Source organism: Cyrtonyx montezumae, unplaced genomic scaffold (genome assembly GCF_038088225.1).
Source record: "Cyrtonyx montezumae isolate F1298 unplaced genomic scaffold, pur_monq_1.0 scaffold_21, whole genome shotgun sequence".
Taxonomy (NCBI): domain Eukaryota; kingdom Metazoa; phylum Chordata; class Aves; order Galliformes; family Odontophoridae; genus Cyrtonyx; species Cyrtonyx montezumae.
The window spans coordinates 5793446-5814149 of record NW_027071948.1 but is presented as its reverse complement, the minus strand read 5'-3'; the positions used below and the strand labels follow the sequence as shown (position 1 = coordinate 5814149).

At 52.4% G+C, this 20704-nt stretch overlaps 2 protein-coding genes across 3 annotated transcripts in view; both read left to right on the top strand.

Moving 5' to 3' along the window:
* The window catches only part of EPHB2 (EPH receptor B2), a 95972-nt gene that overhangs the window by 326 nt on the left and 74942 nt on the right, over window positions 1-20704 (top strand). The window lies entirely within an intron of this gene.
* Window positions 1-20704, top strand: part of CUNH1orf50 (chromosome unknown C1orf50 homolog) — a 348220-nt gene that overhangs the window by 323708 nt on the left and 3808 nt on the right. The gene's annotated exons all lie outside the window — the stretch shown is intronic.

Genomic DNA, 20704 nt, shown 5'->3' with positions numbered 1-20704 from the left:
GGGGGAAAAAGGAGGGAAGGCGAAGTTTCGGGGAAGTGCTGCCCCAGGTGGAGCTTTCCCCCTCACCCCGGCCCTTCCCTTCCCTCCGTCATCCCCGTACCGAGGTGGGCATCTCCCACTGAGCTTCCCGCTGGGAACCGCCGAGCCCCTCTCCCGGGGATGCTGGGGAGAGGCTTTGGGGTCCCCCCGAGCGAGGCCTCCTGTGACCTCCGTCCGCTCCCCCTTAGGGTTCCCCCCGGGGCTGAGACAAAGCAGCGGCAGCGGCAGGTGGGTGCGTGGCCGAGGGATGGATGTACGGCCGAGGAGGGCTGGATTCCCATCATGGGCTGGCTGCGTGGTTGGGAGCCCTCTGCCTGTTTCCCGTTTTGGGGTCCCAAACATCGCATCCCGGCCACGCCTGTGGTGCTGCAGAGGTTGGGGGGCTCCGTGGGGCTGTGCCTTGCTGCTGCGTTGGGTGTGGAGGTGGTGGGAGACGTCCGGACGGTGTTTGTCTGGAGCAGTGGATGAGGCACCATTTATTAAGTTGGAGTTTTGGGAGATGACTCATGGGTTGGCCGGCTATACATTGTGATATTTACAATATGGGAGCTTGGCATAAATAGGACTATTTACGTTGCAGCAGAGAGCTCTAGCCAGCTATGCTATTCAAATGAGCACGGTATGGTTTTAATTAGGGGTTGGGGGGGGGGGTGATGAGCGCGTTTGTGGGAGCACATGTCCACGTGGGACGTGTGGCCCAAGCTGCCCGCGGCAGCCGCGTTCACAGCGGTGCTGACACTCAGAGCCCTCAGCCATGGTGGGGTTGGGGGCCAGGAGCCCTGTGTGGGGATGTGGGACCCCATCAGGAGATGCTGGGGCGGTATGGTGTCATCCTTTGCTTGGAAACAAGAGGAACGGATTGACCTTCCCACAGCTGTGTCTGCAGGGCTGGGTGTGTGGATCCTTGTTCCAAGGGATGGGGAAGAGATGTCCGTGGGTGGGGAGGTCACCGAGGTGATGGACGTGAGATGCGGTCCCAGCGGTGGGGATGCTGTGGGGTGAGAGCTGAAGGTCCGGTGGCCATCTCCATCCAGGCCTTGAGTTCCTCACGTGAAGTTCATTGTGCTGTGCCCTTGTGCCGCGTTATGTGTGTCTCAGGGTTGTGCGAGCCGTGCCCCGGCCTTCCTCCCCTTCTGCAGAACCGACGTGGCAGGAGAGCGTGGGCTGAGCTCCCTCGGGTGCCTGTCTGCTCTGTCCTTCCCTTTGGGAGCTGCCATTTCAGGAGCAGCATTCATCTTCTTCTCCTGATGCTCCGTGCCCTGTTGGTGCAAGCAGCGGCTCTGACTGTGGGTGATGACCAAGGCCGTGGTGGCAATGTCACTGTCACCATCTCCGTCACGTTCCCCACTGTGTCCATGGCCAACGTGGGAAGGGCAGAGCTCATCCAGCTCTATCCTGGTGATTTACGCAGGGAACCCTCCTCCTGAGCCCTATTCTCAGCTCTGCTCCAGAGCTCCGCCGTAATGCTGGTAATTTCACTCATCTCCGTGCCTCAGTTTGCCTAATTACAAGGCGTAAAATAATACGCGCGTCCCTCCCAAGGGAGCTGCGAGGTTTTGTTAATGAACATGACAAAGTGCTTTGGGATCCGTGGTTGAGAGCGCAGTGAGAACGCAGCCTTAGTCAGTGTGCACGGTGTTTATTTATCTACATGCTTTATATTTCTCTGTACGCTATATATTCTCGTGCATTTAGCAGACCTTAATTAGAAACAAAGCCGATAGGGAAGGAAATATAAACAGGAGCGTGCGTGGAAATTGGAAGTTGATTACTCGCTGGCCGGCAGAGTGTGTGTCCCGGGCTCGGGAGGAGAGGCTGCTGGGGTAGAAACATCTCTGCTGAAAGGAAATGTGGAAAGAACATGAGGCATAAATCAATATGGAAAACGGGGAGGTGGATGACAACGTACATAAAGCAGAGGGTAAGAGTTGCGTGCAGTCGTTCAGGCCGTCGCAAGGTATCTCTCTGAGAAAGTTCAGGCTTACGGAAGGGGAGTTTTTCTGGGGTTGTTTTTTTTTTTCTTTTCCTTTTTTTAAAAGAAATTCAAGAACAAAGGAGTGCTGGAGGGGTCTGGATCCCACACCACACCGTTGGTAAGAGTGCTGCTATCGCTCACAGCCTTCTTTGTGCTGCTGCTCGCGTGTGCTGCTTGCGTGGCACGGCGGACTGGAGCGGGGATGCTTCCAAGGTATTTTGAGGCTGGGGAGGGGGGAGGTGAGGATGGGAGCTGTGCGTTTTAAAAATCACACGCCAGGGGAAAAAAAAAAGATGAAGGCACTCTTCACCCCTCTTTGGAGTTAACTTTTCGTAAACCTGGCAAGTTTCCCGAGGGCTGGAGGAAAGCCAGCTCCGTGCCAAAAAATGTGGAAGGAGGAATGAGATGGCCCTCCTATCTGCCAGGGTACAGCCGGCCCCGGAGCGGGGATCTGGGCTCTGAGGGCTGGGATGTGGGGTGGGCAGGGGTCCCGTTGCTGCTGGGAGCTGGAGGCAGGAGCTGCTCGTTTGTGCACAGTTGTCACAGAGTGTAATGTGTATGAGACACATCGTGCAGTTACTGCACGGTGTGCGTGTGCTCGAGATATGGCATGCTGTGCTCTGTGTGTGTGCTGTAGTGTTCAGGTGCAGTCTCCCCTGTCGTACCCGTGTGGCCCTGGAGTGACCCGTGGCAGAGCTCTTCCACCTCCTCCAACAGCCCCAGAGGTGGAGGAGCAATGCCAATTAGCTGAGCGCTTCGTTTATCCGGTGCTGGGAGCAGGCTGGAAACAAACGTTGTAAAGCTGCGCTGAGGTGTGGAGCGGAGACCTTGATTTTGGGTCTGTGATAGCTCTGTGTGCCCTGCCTTCCTTCAGGGCTCCATTTCCTGGGTTAATTTTTGACAAGGTGCATGCTGCATCCGTGGGGCAGTTGGGAGTAGGCGCTGGTGCCCAGTTCAGGTGTCCACGCAGTAGTTGAGGTTTCAGGGACTGCTTCTCCCATTCGCTCTCAGTCCCTGCTGTAATTCCAGATAGGCTGATCCAAGCCCGGGGGGGGTGGGGGGGGATGCTGGAGGGGGAAGTGCCTTGGGGACAGTGCTGTGAGAAGCCAGCTGTGGGGACAGGGCTCGGAGTGGCAGTGCTCCAGTGCCACCCATGTACTGGGAGCGCTCTGGAGGGGGACTTGGGGTGATGCAGGTGCAGCTGTGCCCCGGGGATGTTTCTAAGGGGTTCACCCCCATGGTTGGGTGCGGGGGTCTTCTGTGCTGGAGGATCTGCCTGCACTCGTTGTGTGTGTACACATACCTGCAGCGGCTGTAAAGAAGGGTGGACACCGGTGTAACTGCAAAACCTGCTGGAGAAGCTGGGTAAATACCGGGTCCTCGGCTTTCTGCTTTTGTGCGAGCGCAGCCGCGGCAGTGATAAATGAGTTGGAGTCCGCTGCTCCTGCCCTAACATGCACCCACAGCCCGGCCACACCACGCTGGGCTGAGAGGTGGCTGCTTGGGCGTGAGCCTGTTTCGGAGAAAATCAGATTTTACCAGAAAAATTCAGTGAGCTCTCGTTTTCCTCTGGCTCGCTGGAATGCAAGGGTGAAACACGGCTCGCCCGTTCCCTGCTGCGTGCAACAGGGAGACCCTCGAAGGCAAAAGTTCAGCAGGGAGATAAGGGGGGAAAGATGGGGCCTCCTGTGATAACGGGCTGACGTGTGCAGGACCTGGCACTCGCAGCAGGGATGTGGCTCTTCGGGGCTTGCAGAGATGTATCAATACCAGGATGTTATATTGCTGTCAGGTGTCTGCCCTGGATGGGAGATGGTTTGTGCCAGGGTGCGGGCACCGAAGCTGAACAGCGTAGAGGTGAGGGAGTACGCAGGCATCACGCCGTGCTGTCAGCCCCTCTCTGGGTTTCCATGCTCGTGGATGAAGGAGCAGCGTTAGGTCTCTGTTACCCCTCTGCCCTCAGTCGTGGCCCTGATTGCCAAATGTTAAGGGAGATTAAACAGGCTGCGAGGGCAGAAAACGTGGCTGTAATTGCAGATGGTACTTGCCCGCATCGGAACTGGGTAAATGTCACAAAGGGGCGTTATTCAGAAATTACAGTTTTAGTGACTGTGAATAATTGCAGCTCTTCAGAGAGCCCACGAGAGGAGGATCTCTTGATGTAGTCCCGGCGCAGTGCGAGGCACAGGACCGGCTCTGTGGGAGCAGCTGTGCTGCAGCTCACTGCTGTCTCCAGGTGGGAAGGAGGAAGGGCTGGCGAGCTCCAGCAGTTTGTGAAGCTTTATTAATTAGGTCTGGAAAATTACCTTCTTTTCACTTCAAGCCTTACCTCACTCAGGGACGGGCATCGCGTCCACAAAATCACAGCAAATATCACTGGAGGCAAAAGGATGTTCTGCAGAATGTGGAAGTGATGTCTAAAAGGGGAAAGCAGAAAAGCACATAAACTGTGGCATGGTGGATGTGAGCCCGTATATGGCAGGGTAAGAGGAGTTTTAAGAATAACTTGTGGGAAAAGAAAACACAAACAAACCCCAAACCAACAGAATTGGGAAATCAGAGGGGGCGAAGTTAAAAATAATCAGAAAAGAGCATGCAGGGACAGCTTAAATTTCTCCCTTCAGAACGGCAGTGTCTGGGGATGGAGGGTTTGCAGGGGGACTGCCCCACTGCTGAAGTGTCGGCTGAGGAGGTCACGTTTTATAGAGTAAATGGGGAAAATGGATACTGGGGCCAGAGCAGACAGGGCACACATGCTTTAAGGAGAGCTCCCTGGGTGATCTCGGTAGCTCCAGACTAGTAATTTCAGAGGAAGGGCTCTCTTATGGATTAAAATCTGCTTAAAGAAGGGGAAACAAAGAGTCATTTTCCCCAATGGATGGGGGTCAGCGTGAGGCTTGTGCTTTGCAATGTATTTATAAGTGTGCGAGAAAGGGATGGGAACTCTATGGCAAGAAAGTTTGCAGATTATACGGAATTATTCAGGGGGTTGGAACTGCATGGTCTTTAAGGTCCCTACCAGCCCAAAGCATTCTGTGATAAAAACAACAGTTGTCTTTAAAATACTGTACAAGAATCTCATGACACTGGATAACCGGGCTATAAAATGGCAGATTATACATAGTCAGCGATGAATGAAAAGGGATTCACATGGAAAAAATTACCCTAAACCCATGCATGCACAGTGGCAGTCTTTAAATTACTTATTAGCATTTTACGAAAGAGATCTTAAAGTCATTGTGGATGGCTCTTTGAAAGCATCGGCTCAGAAGAGGGAAATGCTGGGAAAGGACAGAGGTGGCTGTACAGTGGAGGTGGGTGGACCTGGGATGGGGTGTGTTAAAGGCGGTGTTGGGGTGGTGTGTTATATTTTGCCTCTCGGTGTTGTGTTCTGAAGGGGCACTGAGAGGTGGAGGTGCACATTGGTCAGGGCAGAGCACCCCACTGAAGGAGAAGCTTGGAATGGTAGAGTTGTGGGACCCTAAAGACCAACTGGGCCAACTCCCCTGCAGTGAGCAGGGACACCACATCTCCGTCAGGTGCTCTGACCTCGGCTGTCTCCAGGGATGGGGCATCTAACAGAGCAGCACGATCCCCTCCACACCCCTCCAGGGCTGGGGCATCCCTGGAGGGGTGTGGAGGGGATCGTGCCGCTCTGTTTTGCTCACTGCTGTGACTGTGTGGCCCTCCTGACCTCAGCGTGCAGGACCTGAGCCTTACGCAGGGCCTGTCCAGCTGCTTGGCTCTCGCCCTTCTTGTTGTGAAACCTTCTGGGGGTCTCTGAGAGGTTTTCTGTTGGAGTCTCGCTCTGCTTAGTGGGATCTCTGAGAGCCAGACCCCGGGGCCTTGAGTGCTGGGGTCTGGATGTGTTTTGCACCCCTCGTGTTGCCTGCCCGGCCCTGCTTTTTTGGGCAGCCTGGGCAAGGCCTACGGTCGCCTGGCAGACAACTCTTAGCACTTTTCTCCGCCCTGCTCCACGTGTCAGGGGGTTGGGGCCTGTTGTGGGGTGCAGGCCTGCTTTAAGCGAGCCAAGGGAGCAGCGAGGCCACAGCAAGGCCTGCTGCAGGAGGAGCCAGGCTGCAGCCCTCTGCCATGTGCAGGGCTGTGCTCTTGGGGTCATAGCCTTCCTGCTCCCTGCAGGCCCCAACCCCGTGGGCCGGGGGTAGCGAGGGCAGCTGGGCGTGCGAACGGCCCCGAGGTGGAGTGGACGGCGTGAGCAGTGCAGGCTCATGCTCCAAGGGCCAGACAAAGGGAACAATGGGCTCGGCGGCCCCGTTCCTGGGCTGCTTGTGGCTGGCTGCCGAGCCCGTGGGGTGGGAGAGGAGGGGGTGGCTGTGGGGTGGGCAGCGAAGGGCTTGGCTTCCCTCTACTCCCACGTGGGCTCTGAGGGTCTTCCCGGTGCTCCAGTGGAGCTCTAGTCTCAGGGAGGGGGAGAGCTGTACAGAGCCTCTTCAAATGATTTCAGCAGAGGGATGCAGGAGGGAGAAGGCATCTCCATCCTCTGCAGCACTGATGCATGGGGGGTCTTAGGAAATGTATGCGAAGTTTACCGTCTGCAGACATCATTGTATGGTCTTGGAGGTTCTTATCACGCAGTCATAGAATGTTTGAGTTGGAACTCCCCAGCAATGAGCAGGGACATCCACGGCTCCATCAGGTGCTCAGAGCCCCATCCAGCCTGAGTTTGGGTGTCCGGGGATGGGGTACCACCACTTCTTTGGGCCATTTGTGCCAATGCCTCATCACCATCACTGTAAAATCTTCCTTATATCCAATGTAAATCTTCCCTCTTTTAGTTGGAAACCACTTCCCTTGTCCTGTCAGAACAGATCCTGCTGAAGAGTCTGTCCCTTCTTTCTTACAGCCCCTTTAGATACTGACCTTTTAGATACACTCTCAGCTTCCCCCAGAAGAGCCTTCTTCACTCCTGCCAGGCTTGTTTCTGCCTGGATCCACCATTCTCCACTCCCTCCAGGCATGAGACAGTGGCTGGTGCTCCTAGGAAGGAGATGGCTGCATCCTTCGCTGGAGCTCTCTGCAACTGGGCGTGGATAAGGATCATAGAAACTTTAAGGTTGGAAAAGAGCTCTGAGATCATCCAGCCCAACCATCCACCTACCACCAGTACTGCCCACTTAACCATGTCCTTAAGTACTACATCTCCACGTTCCTTGTGCACCTCTGGGGAGGGTGACCCCACACCTCCGTGGGCAGCCCGTTCTGCTGCGTGACTAATCTCTGAGATTGTTCCTAATATCCAACCTGAACTTCCCCAGCGCAATTTAAGTCTGTTCCTTCTTGTCTTATAGCTGTTACCTGGGAGAAGAAGCTCACCCCCACCTCGCCACAACCTTATATATCTCTTGTGAGAATTTGGCTTCAAGCCTCTATCTCATGAGATGCATCCCATTCTTGCAAGCTCAGCTTTTAGTGTAACAGAGCTTATACTTATTACAGCAGCTTTTTGGGGTTATGCTAGTGAAAAAAGTTGCTTGTGTTTGCGTCCAGTGATGATTTCTGTGGTGGACTGTATGGGGTGGGGGGTGACGTGAATCCCCAGTCTGACTGAGGAGGACAGCGTGGTCCCAGATGGTTGCCACAGAGGGGTGACTGCAGCACGAGGGGAGAGCAGCTCAGGAGAGGTTTGTGCAGTGGTTGAGCCTGCAGGCTGTGCACACCACATGCTTGGGTGTGAGATAGGCTGGGACACGTGAGGGGTCACATCTTGCTGTGTCGAGGTTACAGTCGCGTTTTATGATTTGCTTTGCTCGTAATCCTGTTTCCAGGCTCCACAACTGTAACTCGGAAACCTTTACTGCGAGCCTCACTTAATAAATCTTTGCCTTGTTTTACTTTTTAAGCCTGCCCTGGTATCAGGGGACAAAGCGAGCAGGAGAAATGCGTGTGAACTGGGGGCAGCGTGGATGGAATAAAGCAAGGTGTAGGAGGTGGCTGGGTGCACTGCCTGCAGGGAGAGAGCACTGGCCAGGCTGCAGAGAGTTAACTGTGGTATGGCAGCTTTGGGGAAAGCATTTCCTGCGGGATCCTGCACCCCACGAGCTGCGTGCTGTCCTCTCGGAGTGCAGGTGTCGGGTTTTGTGCCTGTTTGCAGCCTTTGTATGCACGCCCCAGCTTGCAGGCTGCATGCATGCACACTTGAGATAGCACCTGCGTGCTGAGTGCAGGCAGACACGCAACTTGCTGAGCTGCAGGGGGAAATGCAAGCTGGTGATTTGTGCCTTGTGGAGGGGGAGTGGAGAGTGGCTGGTGCTGCTCAGGGCACGGGGATGGCTGGCATGCACTTCTGTCCTGGGGACAAAGCCTTACTCCTTTTATCTAGTTTGCAGCACGCGTGTAACTGGGATCTTCTGGGCTTCTTCTGTCCTTGTTGCATGTTAGCACTGCTGTGGAGGCTTGGAAAGGATAAACACAGAAGCGTGCTTGATGCTGTGTGGAAATCTCCTGACAGCAGACACATAGCAGAGCAGCAGGGGCACTGGCATGGGTTGCAGGAGCAGGCGGTGCCAGCTGCTCCGGAAGGGAAGGGGTGCACATAGGATTGCTGCTGTACATTCAGAGATGCTCCGAGTCCTGTGCCGTGTCCTCGGACAGATGCAGAGCAGTCGGGAGCAGGGTAGGCATAGGGAAGGTGCTAATTAGGATGTTGGCAGTGTTAGTAGGGGTTGGTGTCTGGCTAGTGGGAGGTGTTGCACTGGCAGCTCAGGGGCTGCTCTGTGTTGCTCTCAGCATAAATCTCCAAGCAGCAAGCAGGTCGTGGGTGGGACAGAGCCTGGGGCAGGTGGCCAGGGCTGCTCTGAGCATCTCCTCCTGGTGGGGGGATACCTGCTTCAGGGCACTGTGCTGCACTGTTGCACACCGTTTTCTCCTCCCCTGGCTCTTCACCTTCCTTCCACCAGGGCTGTAAGAGATGGAGAGCAGAGAAGCTGCTAACGATGCTTTTTATTTTATTTTTTTCTTTTTCCCTGATGTCAGACTCCGTGCCTTCAGATTGAATAGCTGCCATGAGATTTTGCTTTGACTGACACCTGTTCTGGCTGGAGAGCGACAGCTTTTGATAAACACAGATCCTCTGGAAGCACTGAGCTTGCTGGCAGCTGCTCTCGTTTGTCATCTGGGTCTCTGTGCTTGGGGCTGGCTGATGTGGCCCAGTGGGTTTGGGGCTGCAGAGGTTTGGGAGTGGCTCTGGTGAAATAAGCATTGCCAAAGAGGGACCAACAGAGCCTGTGCCTCTCAGGTGGGGTCTTATGCCAGAGGAAGCACAGTGGGTCACCCTCCAGCAGAAATCTTGCCTTGTAATTTGCATGGCCTAAGTATGACCCGGGCTCCCTTTTGTGGGTGCTGAGCCCTTGGAAAAGCTGACCTGGCATTTTACCATGTGTCTGGGAGGTCTTTGGTGTGTGGGCTATGCAGGGAAAAATTAAAAATGGGAATTACTCGTCAGCTTGGGTGTCCTGCTGAGGTCAGCCCTGGGTGTGCCGTCCATTGGCCTTGAGTTGCTTGGTGGCCGGGGGTGCTGAGGAGGGTCAGCCCCTTCTGTGGGTCTCCTGGCAGGGATTGTCAGCCCTCTGGACGAGCACGGTCCCCTCCTTCAGGCTCTCAGTGTCTGGGTGTTGCCTTGCCTCTTGGCCGCATCTGGGCTTGGGCGTGTGGAGCGTGGGCAGCCCCAGATGTTTGAGGGCACTTCTGCTTTCCCCTCCTGTCTTTCCCTGTCAGAGGGCATCCCTGCTTCCTCAGCCAGCGTGTCTGACAGCACCCAGCTCCTCCCCAGCACCGCGTGGGGCTCCGCAGCTGACAGTTTGTCCCTTGTCATCTCTCATCGTCATCCAGTGGGCTGAACTCTCTGCATGGATTTCATCAAAGCTCCCATCTCCCTGCACAGGTTATGTCCGGGATTCCGGGCTCAGTGCGTTGCTGGAGGGATAAACCATGCTATATGCTAATGGCATCGGGTGATAGCACTGGAAAAGCACTCAGGAGCCTCCTTCTGTTGGCGACGGGATTGTACTGCAGGCTCGTGCAGGACCAGAATTAAACTGCTGGCAAAGTCCCCTCCCACATAAAGGGACCTGCTGCGCACTGAGGGACATAACTCTTCTCTGAGGATGCTCAAGGCAGGGGTTCTGGGGCTGGGATGTCTTTCATTGTATTGTGATCGGGCAGAAAAAGGTTTGAAATGAATGTGCTCTGGAGTTTGGACTCTGAAAAGCCACCAGGCGTAGCCATGGGTCAGCAGAAGCCTTGGGAGCCCACCTGGAGCAGGTGCGTGCTTGGCCCTGTGGGCTGACCTTAGCACGAGGGCAGCCAAACTCACAGACAAGTCTGCAAAGCAAAAATAAGATAAAGTCATTGTTCTGTAATAGTTTTATAACAATGAAACAAAAGAAACACTGCGTAGGAACTGCCTGAAGGTGCTGGCTTTGTGTTCGCTGGTTCTTACGTGGTTCTGCTCCCTGAAATCCCACCCACTGAGGTGGTCCCTACTCATCTGGTGTTCCTGAGGGACACATGAAAGACCCAGGCCGTGTGTGTGATGGCAGACGGGGGTAAACTGAGAGGTTCTTTCCCTCATCTTACTCAAAATGAAGCCTAACCAATAGTCAGATGTTGCTATTGGACCTGGTTGGTATCTTAGGATGGAGGCCATGTGCTGGGCCTGGGCCTGCTGCTGGGAGAGGTGGATATGGAGCCTCTGCGACTTGAGCACGTATTTTTGCAAGAGCCATTGCTTCTGTATCCAGCTTCTGGCACCCAGAATGATTCCTGGGGGAGATCATCCTTTGTACCACTCTGGACTGCGGCTTGAGATCAGCACAGTGACTGCCACGCTGCTTTTATTTTGGTCTCTTGAGACAGCAGAAGCTGTTGGAGGTGTGAGCAGTGATGCTTGCAGCGGGAGCAGCCGTGTCACTGATATGGCAGCAGGGCCCAGCGGTCTTTAATGCTTGGAATAGTTTTCTCGGTTGCATTTGCAGGGCTCCGACAGGGATGAGACTTGCTGGTCTCCATGGTTTTATGTGCCATGGGACTGTGCCAACAGTTTAATCACAGCTGAACCATCATAGAGCGGCATAAAAAATGTTGTAGTTGGGATTAGGTTACCCATCCTTCCTATAAAAGACTCTATAAACAGTCCATCAAGCCCAAGAATTCCTCTGTTGGCTGTGAGGTCCTTTGCTCTTAATGGGTCTGGCATTTGCTTTGACTAAGTCTTTTGGCGGGGGAGGGAGGAAACAGCACGTTAGAGGAGCCCCCGAAGAATGGCTTTTCTGCTTGCATTAGTGGGGGAACCCAACTGGGCTGACTTGGCAGAGGCGGTGTTGGATGTCAGTAGAGCTGGCTGGGGCTGCAGGGGGTAAGAGGCAGTGGTGACAAGCCCAGAAGGCACTGACAGCAGCAGCTGCTCCCTCCCCATTGCTAGGGGATTTTTCAGGATGGATTTGCCATTTGCTGGGGCACTGGGGAGTGCTGCCTACCCTTGGGGTGGGCAGGGTTCTGAGAATGTCCCTTTCTCATCTTCCAGCACATAGCCAACCTTTTTTTCTGCTCTTCTTTGAATGAGCTCCCCAAAACTCTTGGAAACCCTAAAAGACATTTTTTTTTTAATTTTCTTTATAGCATAGCAATTTCAGTGTCACCCTTGCATGTGACTCCTGCCATTGAAGATCCCACACTCATAGCACTTGGTGGAATGCATGTCGTGGAATTAACAGGTTGGATATTGGGAAGAATTTCTGCCCAGAAGGAGCGATCAGGCACTGGAACAGGCTGCCTTCCCTGGCAGAGGGGTCACCATCCCTGGAGGTGCTTAAGGAAAGGGTGGATGTGGTGTAGTGGGCAGTACTGGTGGTTGGTCTTACAGTGGTTACAATCCTGCTCTTGGAGCAGTGGAAGGGAAAGAAGAGTGTCCATTTCTTGAGTAGTGTCCTTACAGTTGTTTCTCAGTTCTGTGTCCACTTTTCCAGGTGACTGTGCAGGGGGAGCTCCTGTACTGCCGTGCTGGAGCTGGGCAGGAGGTGCACGAGTTCTCCCTGGCTCCCTGTCCCTTTGCCACTTGGACCACCTGGAGCTTTTCCTGTCTGGTTCTTGTGCTGACCCCTAGCAGCAGTGGCTTCAGGGGTGTTTGTAGGACAAGCACAGCTTTTTGAGCATTTCCCAACACACTTTATATTATTTATAGGGTCTTGCCTCTGCCCCAGCTTGCCTTAGAGGACGATTTGTTCAATTGGAATACTGGAACAGAAATAGTAATTGTAGGCTGCTAGGAGGACCCCCTCAGATAGCATCCTGCAGAGGGCAATTCAATCCACCTATCTAGGATGGCTATTTTAGATCTTCCTACACGTCCTCTGAGGCTCTTCTCTCTCTGTCATTCCTATCTGTAGAAAATTAACAACTCCATTAGAGCAGAAGCATTATTTTTCCATATGGCTAACACCAGGGGAGGTGAATCCCACATCCTTTACCTGAGGATGCTCTGCGAGTATGAGAGAGCAATAGATATTTCAGCATGAGTTTCCTTCATCCCTCTCCAGCTGTAAGGTGAAAATGAACGTGAGGCCAGAACCCACGGAAGGCGGCGGAGCTGGGAGCGGCTGTACGAAACCTGCCAGCTAATCAGCTCTTAATCCCTTCAGCACGTTTTAGGTGATCAGAGGAGTGCTGCTCTGCGTCCCCGTGCCACCGTCACGCCTCCTGGTTCAGCTCTCTGAAAGCCTCTACATGGTTACCCTTACCAATCAGACTTGTAATCTCAGTGAAGAATGAAATCAGATTTGTTTGACAAGGCGCGTTTCCTGTAGAAGTATGTTGACTGCTGCTAATTATACTCCTGTTCTTTAATTCTTTATGATTTGAATTACAGCAGCATTTTCATTATTTTCCCAGAAGTGATTTCAGCCTGAGCGAGACCTTGGAAGCTCACGGCTTCACTGCATTGTGATCAGAGTGCATCTACTAAACTTGATCATAAAGTCACAGAATGCCCAAGGTTGGAAGAAACCTCTGAGATCATCCACTCTGACATCCCCCTACCACCAGTGCTACCCACTAAACCGTGTTCCTTTGTACCACATCTAAATGTTTCTTGGACACCTCCAGGGGCAGTGGCTCAGCTGCCTTCCTTCACAGCCCATTCCAGTGCCCAACCACTCTTTTGGAGAAGAATTTTTTCCTGATATCCAACCTGATCCTTCCTTTGCACTGAGATGCTTCTGTATATTGTCTTGAAGGGCTCACCAGATTTCCTTAATTCTTCTCCCATCCACCCTTTCATAGAACAACTTAGGTTGGAGGAGACCTTAAAGATCATCACGTTCAACCACTAGATCTGTCTTTCATCCTACTTGCTGACTGCTGAAGTCTTTTGATTGCGAGGTGTGTCTGGTTTGTTAGGGTTTTCTCCCAGTTCCCATCTCTGCACTGAAGGGCATGGTGGGGTGGGCTGATGGTTGGACGGGGTAATCTTGGAGGTCTTTTCCAACCTTAATGATTCCATGAGCGGTGATGATGGAGTTGGGTCGATGGTTGGATGCAGTGATCTTAGAGGTCTTTTCCTACCTTAATTACACTATGATTCTGTTATGACCTCTGCTACTTCGAGGTTGATTGTCCTCTACGTTGTGTTTTTGTGACACTCATCATCTACGTTGTGTTTTTGTAACACTCATTGGTCAAGGAGACACTGGAAAAATGGGACTGGAAATAACTGGGTAGGTTTGCTCTGCTGCCCAGTTTTTCATGCCAGCAATGGAGAAGGTGTGTGGAGGTTTCTTGTGATTTTCTTCCAATTAGAAGTTAATGACTAATCCCAGAATTCGATTTTTCAACCTATTGTCGAGACGTCTTACAGGAATTTCATGTGGCCATGGTTTCTTGGGCTTGTTTATGAAAGTGTCATACCTGAAGTGTCCAGAAATGAAAATAAATGATGGCTGTTGGCCTCTCATAGCCTTGTCTGTGTAGAAATGAGCTGAGTTGTGGCCTCAATGCATTTGTTCAGGTTGTGGCCAAAGGCTTAGTTATTTTCTGGGTGCTTCCAAATAGTGTGTGTGATTTTTAGAAGAGTTGCAGTCAAACAATCCTCATGCTGTTAGCTATGTATGAGCTGAGGAATCCTTCCTCTGATGGGAGGCAGCAGCCCTGTCCTCCTGAGGGACTATGGAAATTGCATCCTACTTCTGTAATAAACACACAGGCTGGTTTGCTGTGAGCTAAGTGTAACAGAGAACTGCAACACAAGAAGCTCTGGTTGTATGTAAAGCAAAAAAGTAAATGTTTCTCTTGCTTCTTGGTTGACTTTGCCTGGAAATTTTCTAAGATCTGGGAAATTATTGCAATTGAAGCTTCGGGGAAAGGCTTTTTGGATGTGGCCTGTCCGGCCTTTGGCCAATGCAGACTGTGATCACCAGTTCTGGGGCAGTTACTTGCTTCCAGTCCAATGATTCAGCCCTCTTTCCACATCATTATGAGGTATGAAATTGTAGACCTCGGGGTCTTTAATGTACTTTGTGCATTAAAATTATGTAATGAGCCTGTCCTCACCGATTGCAGGGCACGATATAGTGTAATGATGACAGATATTGACAGGTACCAGAGGCTCCAGTGTTTCAAAGCAGTGTAGGAAGCAGAAATGTGGTGGTGAGAGCTGAAGTGTTGACTCTGTGTCCATCATATATACCTGTTGGTTTCTCACCAGGGAGAACGTCTTGTGGTTTGGGGCTGTGAGGGTTCAGTTGACTTGATGTATTATTGCTGCTTAGCATCTTCTGAAGTCATACCCCATCCTTGGATGTGCCATGGGGATGTGCCAGTGCCATGGATGGGGCCCTGGGGGCCTGATCTGGTGGTGGGCAACCAGCCCACGGCAGAGCGTTGGAACTCAGTGTCTTTGAGGTCCCTTCCAACCTAGCCCACTTTATGCTTTTGTATCCGTGAGCTAACCAGTAGGGCATGAGACTCTGCCTTGCTGTCTTTGTGCATCTGCTGAATTTTTGCTCCGTAACACAGTGAAGAGAAAGCAATGCATTTCCTTTTTTTTCCCACCATCTAAGTTGTAATACTAAACAGATTGTGGCGTAGGCAGAAGGGGTTGTGCTGTCTGTGGGATGGGGTTCCTACTTCTGTGGATGGTAAATGTGGAGATAGGTCGTAATGACGTGGGAGAGCGTTTCCCAGATGGTATTTCCAACCAAGCTTTCTGTGGACAAAATTCAGAACTGTGTGTTGTAGCTTGACTTGCCAGAAGAAGAGGACATCGGGGTGTCAAACTAGAATTTGGATGAGACAGTGGCTTGTATTGTTGTGCAGAAGCCATTATGCTGGAGAGGTGATTGGAAGCAGTGCTTGCTCATGTGGAAGAGCCTAGTCTTTTTCAGCTCCATCAGTAAAATAAGACATCTCTGTCTTTGATCAGAGTAGGAAATGGTTTCCATATCTGGTGTCCCCATCCCTGAGGCCTGAGTCATGGTCAGAGTGTCTGTAGATTTGTCCAGTCAAACCCTGGAAACCTCTAGTGCTGGAGATCCCCTGCCTCTCTGGTGTTCCACCTGTCTGAGGAAGCGATATCATAAATAATCTTTTAGTAATCAACCTCAGCCTCTCAAGCACAGGCTGCCCAGGGAGAGGTGAATTCCCCATCCCTGGAGATGTTCAAGAACAGTGGAGATGTGGCACTGAGGGACACGGTTTATTGGGCATTGTAGGTGGACGGTTGGACTGGATCTCAGAGGTCCTTCCAACCTTTACTGTTCCATGATTTCTAAGTCATGGTTTGTGTCTTTTAGAGGGCTCTTATGGGTCAAGGTGCTCATGCTGGAGTCACCTGTTGCTCTTGTTTTATGGAATGAGAGCAGTAGTGACAGTTCTGGTTTTGATGGGATCACATGCCTTTTGTGCAGCAAGGCATTGATGAAAACTGTATTCCTTTTATTTCCTTTCAGCCTTTCCTTTAGGGAATTGCATATTTCTAAGAGTGGTCAGATTCAGCTGCTCCCTCCATCCCCTCTGCCTCTCGGAGCACCGATCCCTCCCCGTCGGCTGCAGTGGGGTTTCTTAATAGCCGTTACTGTGTGAAATCGGAAGGATTGCTGGCTGTGAAATACAAATGATATGTACTAAATGCTGTGTAATGGATTCCACTTGAATCATTTTGTGACTGTGTGTTTCTAATAAAAGGCTTTGGGAGCGAGGCGGGTTCTCTGGCTGGCAGCGGGGCTGAGCTGGGTGCCATGGGCATTGGGGCCAGCTCTGAAACACTGGGAACAAATGCCAAGGAATAAACACACAGCGGTGCCCTTTGCAGAGGGCTCAGTTTTGCCAGGGAAATGTGTGGTCTGGGGGAAGAGGGCAGCAGCAGGACCGGCTTTTCATTATCATGGGATGTGGAACTGTGCATGAGGACGTGCATCTTCTCCTTGTGCCTAGATTGGTAGTAATCACCATAGAGTCACAGCATGGCTTAGGACCTTAAAGTCCACCTAGCCTTAACCTCATGCCATGGGCTGGTTGCTGCCCACCACCTTGCCCAGGGTCCCATCCATGGCCTTGGGTACCTCCAGGAAGGGGGCACCCATAGCTCTCTGGGCAGCGGTGCCAGGGCCTCGCTGACTTCTGAGTACAGAATTTTATAGAATTTTATACAGAATTTTATACAGAATAACATTTAACCTAAGTGTCCCCTCTTTCAGCTTACAGCCATTCTCCCTTGTCCTCTCAATGGACAGGAGATGATGGGGAGAGATTGTGTGGAGTCCTTTAGCCTAGAAGAAAGTACATGAATAGCACTTGGTGCTTTCAAACTGGGGGACGGGTGTGTCACCCTAAGGGTTTTCACCAAGGTAAATAGGGTTCTCAAGCCACCTGTGTGTGCTCAGGAGCGTGCAGGGAGGTTCCCGTGGTCTTCCAGCAATGAGATCCCAACAGCAAGTTTGTCCAAGTCCCGCTGAGTGCCTGGGAGCAGACCTCGGCTGTGGGGCAAGGGATACTAACCGGGGGGTCTTAGGTTACTACAGAGCTTTCCCCTGGTTGGTAAGAGCTGATCAGATCATAAGATCCTAGAATCACTAAGATCATGCATCCAACCATCAACCCGTGCCTCTGACCCTAACTTGTTGCTTGTGAAAGCAGGACGCATCGTTGGGTGCTTTCAATGGGAAAGGGAGCCTACCCCTGGATGCTGGGATTGCTTCTGATGTCTGCATCCAAAGGAGAGTCAGAATGAAGGCACCCCACCCACAGCCGTGGCTCAAGGGATGGAAATCCTGCGTGCCGTTCGCTCTATCCAGCAGATTAAGGAGTGCCTTCTGCCTTGTCTGCTGGTACTGGCCTGGAGGAAAGGTTGTTCATAGTGAAAGTCTGCTTAATTTAGCAGGGCAGGACTCTGTGGCTTGGAAGCTGGACTAATTCAGGCTAGTAGAGGAGCATGTTTTTAATAACGTGTCTAATTAACTGTGCAGCAGCTCACCCAGGGATGCAGTCGATACGCTATTGCTGGTAATCTGTAGATCAAAGGTGACTGATTTCTCGTAAACCCGTTTTGACCCCCACGGCTCTTCCCTCTGGCTAATACCATCCTGTCTATGGCGTCCCTGGGCACGTGCTGGGCAGGCAGCCCCCTTTCTGGCTTTGAAATGTGCGAGCCCACAGCAGCAAAAGCCCATTCCTTTTGTTAGAGCTCTCCTGGCAGCGCTGGATGGCTGAGTTGGGCAGCACAGGGCTCCAACCTGGCACAAAGCGGAGCCAGGGAGGGCTTTCCATCCTGGGCAACTTCAGTGCAATATTGGATGCTTCCTTCTGAAAGGCTTTGTCTCAATAAACCCAGGGAAGCCCTTCGGCCCACGCTGGGCAGTGTCGGACCAGATGTTCGCGCTTCACCCGGCTGACCTCCGGATCGATGGAGCCGTGAACTGCTCTTTGTTCGCCCGCCGCCGTGCCGGGACACCCGCTGCCCTGTCGATGACAACAGGCCTGGGCCAGACAGCCACCTACAGCTCCTGGGGGGCTCCTGGGGGGCTCCTCGGCTCCCAGAGCCCGGTTTGGATGTCAGTCCCTGCTGGGGTGCAGCACCATCCGTGTAGTGAGTGCTGATGGGCTCTGCTTGCAGGAGCGTCAACTGCTCTGCCACATCCTGTGTGTGTTTGGCTGCTGTGTGTTTGGTGGTGGATGAGCAGCTCGGCGTGCTGTCGTATCACCTGTGCTTCTGTGATGGAAAATGTTGCTGCTTCCAGGGCTTTTTCTGAGCCAGGAGCACTGGGCAGTTCCCTAGGCAAGGCAGGGATGTCTCAATATGGAGCAGTTTTAGGGCTTTCTCACATGAGGGAACCCCTTTGGGCAAATCTGAAGGAAAAAAAAAGTTGTCAGTGGCAGAAGTCACTGAAAGTCAGATCATCTTGTTTGACTCTTGGTCAGTGATGCTGTGGTTGAAAACTGATGCCAGCAGCTACCACTCCTGAGCAGCACAGCATGGCTGTGACCTGCAGGAGTTCCCGTCCCATGCCATGCCATGCCATGCCATGCCATGCCATGCCATGCCATGCCATGCCATGCCATGCCATGCCATGCCATGCCATGCCATGCCCATGCCCATGCCCATGCCCATGCCCATGCCCATGCCCATGCCCATGCCCATGCCCATGCCCATGCCCATGCCATCCTACCCATCCCATTCCATCCACATTTCCAGAACTGCTGCTTCTCCACAATCCCTTTGTAGGTGCGTTCCCAGTCTCCCCGTCCCAGAGCTTTATGGCTCTTTCAGCTTTAGCTGGGGATGTGTGAGTGGGTGGGATCTGTATGGGATCCTTCCAGGGGGCATCTCCATATGGGGACAAGTGGAAACCACTGCTTGAACTGGGGCATCTTTAAAGGGCAATCTTAAAATCCATGTACTGTGAATCAGAGCTGTGACAAGAGTTAATTATTTCCTCTGAGAGGAGTAAACAAAGGGTCAGCCAACAGATTTTTATTTGTCTCTATATCTCCAGCAGTGTGAGCACACTGAGGGCTGTGCTGGGGGGTGGCAGCCGCCCCAGGGCCTCTCCTCCGCAGGCAGGATGCAGCAGGAGGTGATGGAAGAACACGGTGTCCTTCTGTGGTGGGAGAGCTGCTTCCTGGAATCAAGGTGGTTTTCACTCAAAGAGCCTTTTTCTACCTCAGCCTGGAGCAGACAGCACACAATAGTGGCTCGCAAGGGAGGGTTTCCAGCAGGATGGGTAGATTTCAGCACCCTGTTACGGTGCCCACGTGGCAGCCTGTCCCAGCAGCCCTGCTGGGCTTGGAGATGGCAGGAGGCTGGTGGCCACTTGGGCTTAAAGTCCTACAGGGGGGGAAAAATCCCATCCACACGAGCCCTCCGCCCTACTGGTGTCCCCAGAGCACTGCCAAGGAGTGACTCACGGTCATGTCCTCTTCTTTTTGTGCTCCCTGGGGTTCGGTGTATCCCTGCACAGGAGATCCCCTCCCTCACACCTGTGGGATTCAAGGATCATCTGGAGTGCAGCAGCACGGGGAGGATGGACTTCGTTGCTCCCTCGTGTGTTTTATTCCTGCAGACATTGATTTATAAGTCAGCTTCACGCTGAGTAGGGAATTCAGGGGATGCTGCATGGAGACTTTTCGCCTGATTTCCCGTGTCAGGGCTGAGGAGGCTGTCAGGTAACGCCTCGGTCACTCTGCACGCTAAATTCTGGGGGCATGTTGCTTTTACAACACTCAGAGAGCAAGCACTGAGCACTGCAGAGCTGGAGGTGTTTGGCCATCGTTGGCCAGCCAGTTCTGCACGTGGGGAGGGAGCAGAGATGCAGATCCCACTGTGTTCCCTGTCAGGAGCACTCAAGGGCTGCAGCACACCGCTTCCTTGCAGGGTTTGCATTGCTCTCAGTGCCAGGTCCTCCCTACCCTGTGCTTGTAGTATTGTCCTACCTCCTGGCTGCTTCACTGGTGCCTCAGGGTCTCATGCAGCAGCAGCGACGTGCATGAGGAGTCCATGCTTTCCCCAAGCAGCCTTACACTCGAGCATCCCTGTGAGCTGACTGATTTTGTTCACTTTTGATGTGTTTAAAAGCTCCGCTTTCTCTCCCTGACGTTGGATTCTTCATGGGTGCATTAACTTCCTTTAGTCTGCGTTTCAGAGCTGCTAATTTACTGCTGCCAACTTCCCCCTATTTTTAATTTATACAATATGTTTATTTTTACTGCATTATTTTCTTTTATTCGAAGCCAAGGCAATTTTTAGCGAGCTATGCCTTCTCTCATGATGGCAGATTTATGAGATTTTTGGCAAAGCCTTTGTAAGCCAGCTCTAATTGCTCGTCGTTGTTTTTGTTTACATTTTTTCCCTAATCAATTTTCACTAATAAACCCTTTCAACTTTGGGAAATTTCCCCCTTTGCACCTCTGAGTGTGTTCCTCATTGGTGGGTGCAAAAATCTGTTCCCCCATATGTGTAATCAGATTATGTTTGTCTGTACCTAGGCAACTGCTCATCTTCGGTTCATTGATCTGCTCATCTTCAGCTGTCAAAATGAGGTCTGCGCCGTGATTGCCCGCATTGATTGTGGTATTTTTGTGTTGGAAACGAATCTCCTTAAGTGTCAGTGTCTCCAGGAATATCTCCCAGCAGCACAACGTGCCCTCCACCATCCCCACGGGAGGGCTCCTGCCTGATGCTGCTCC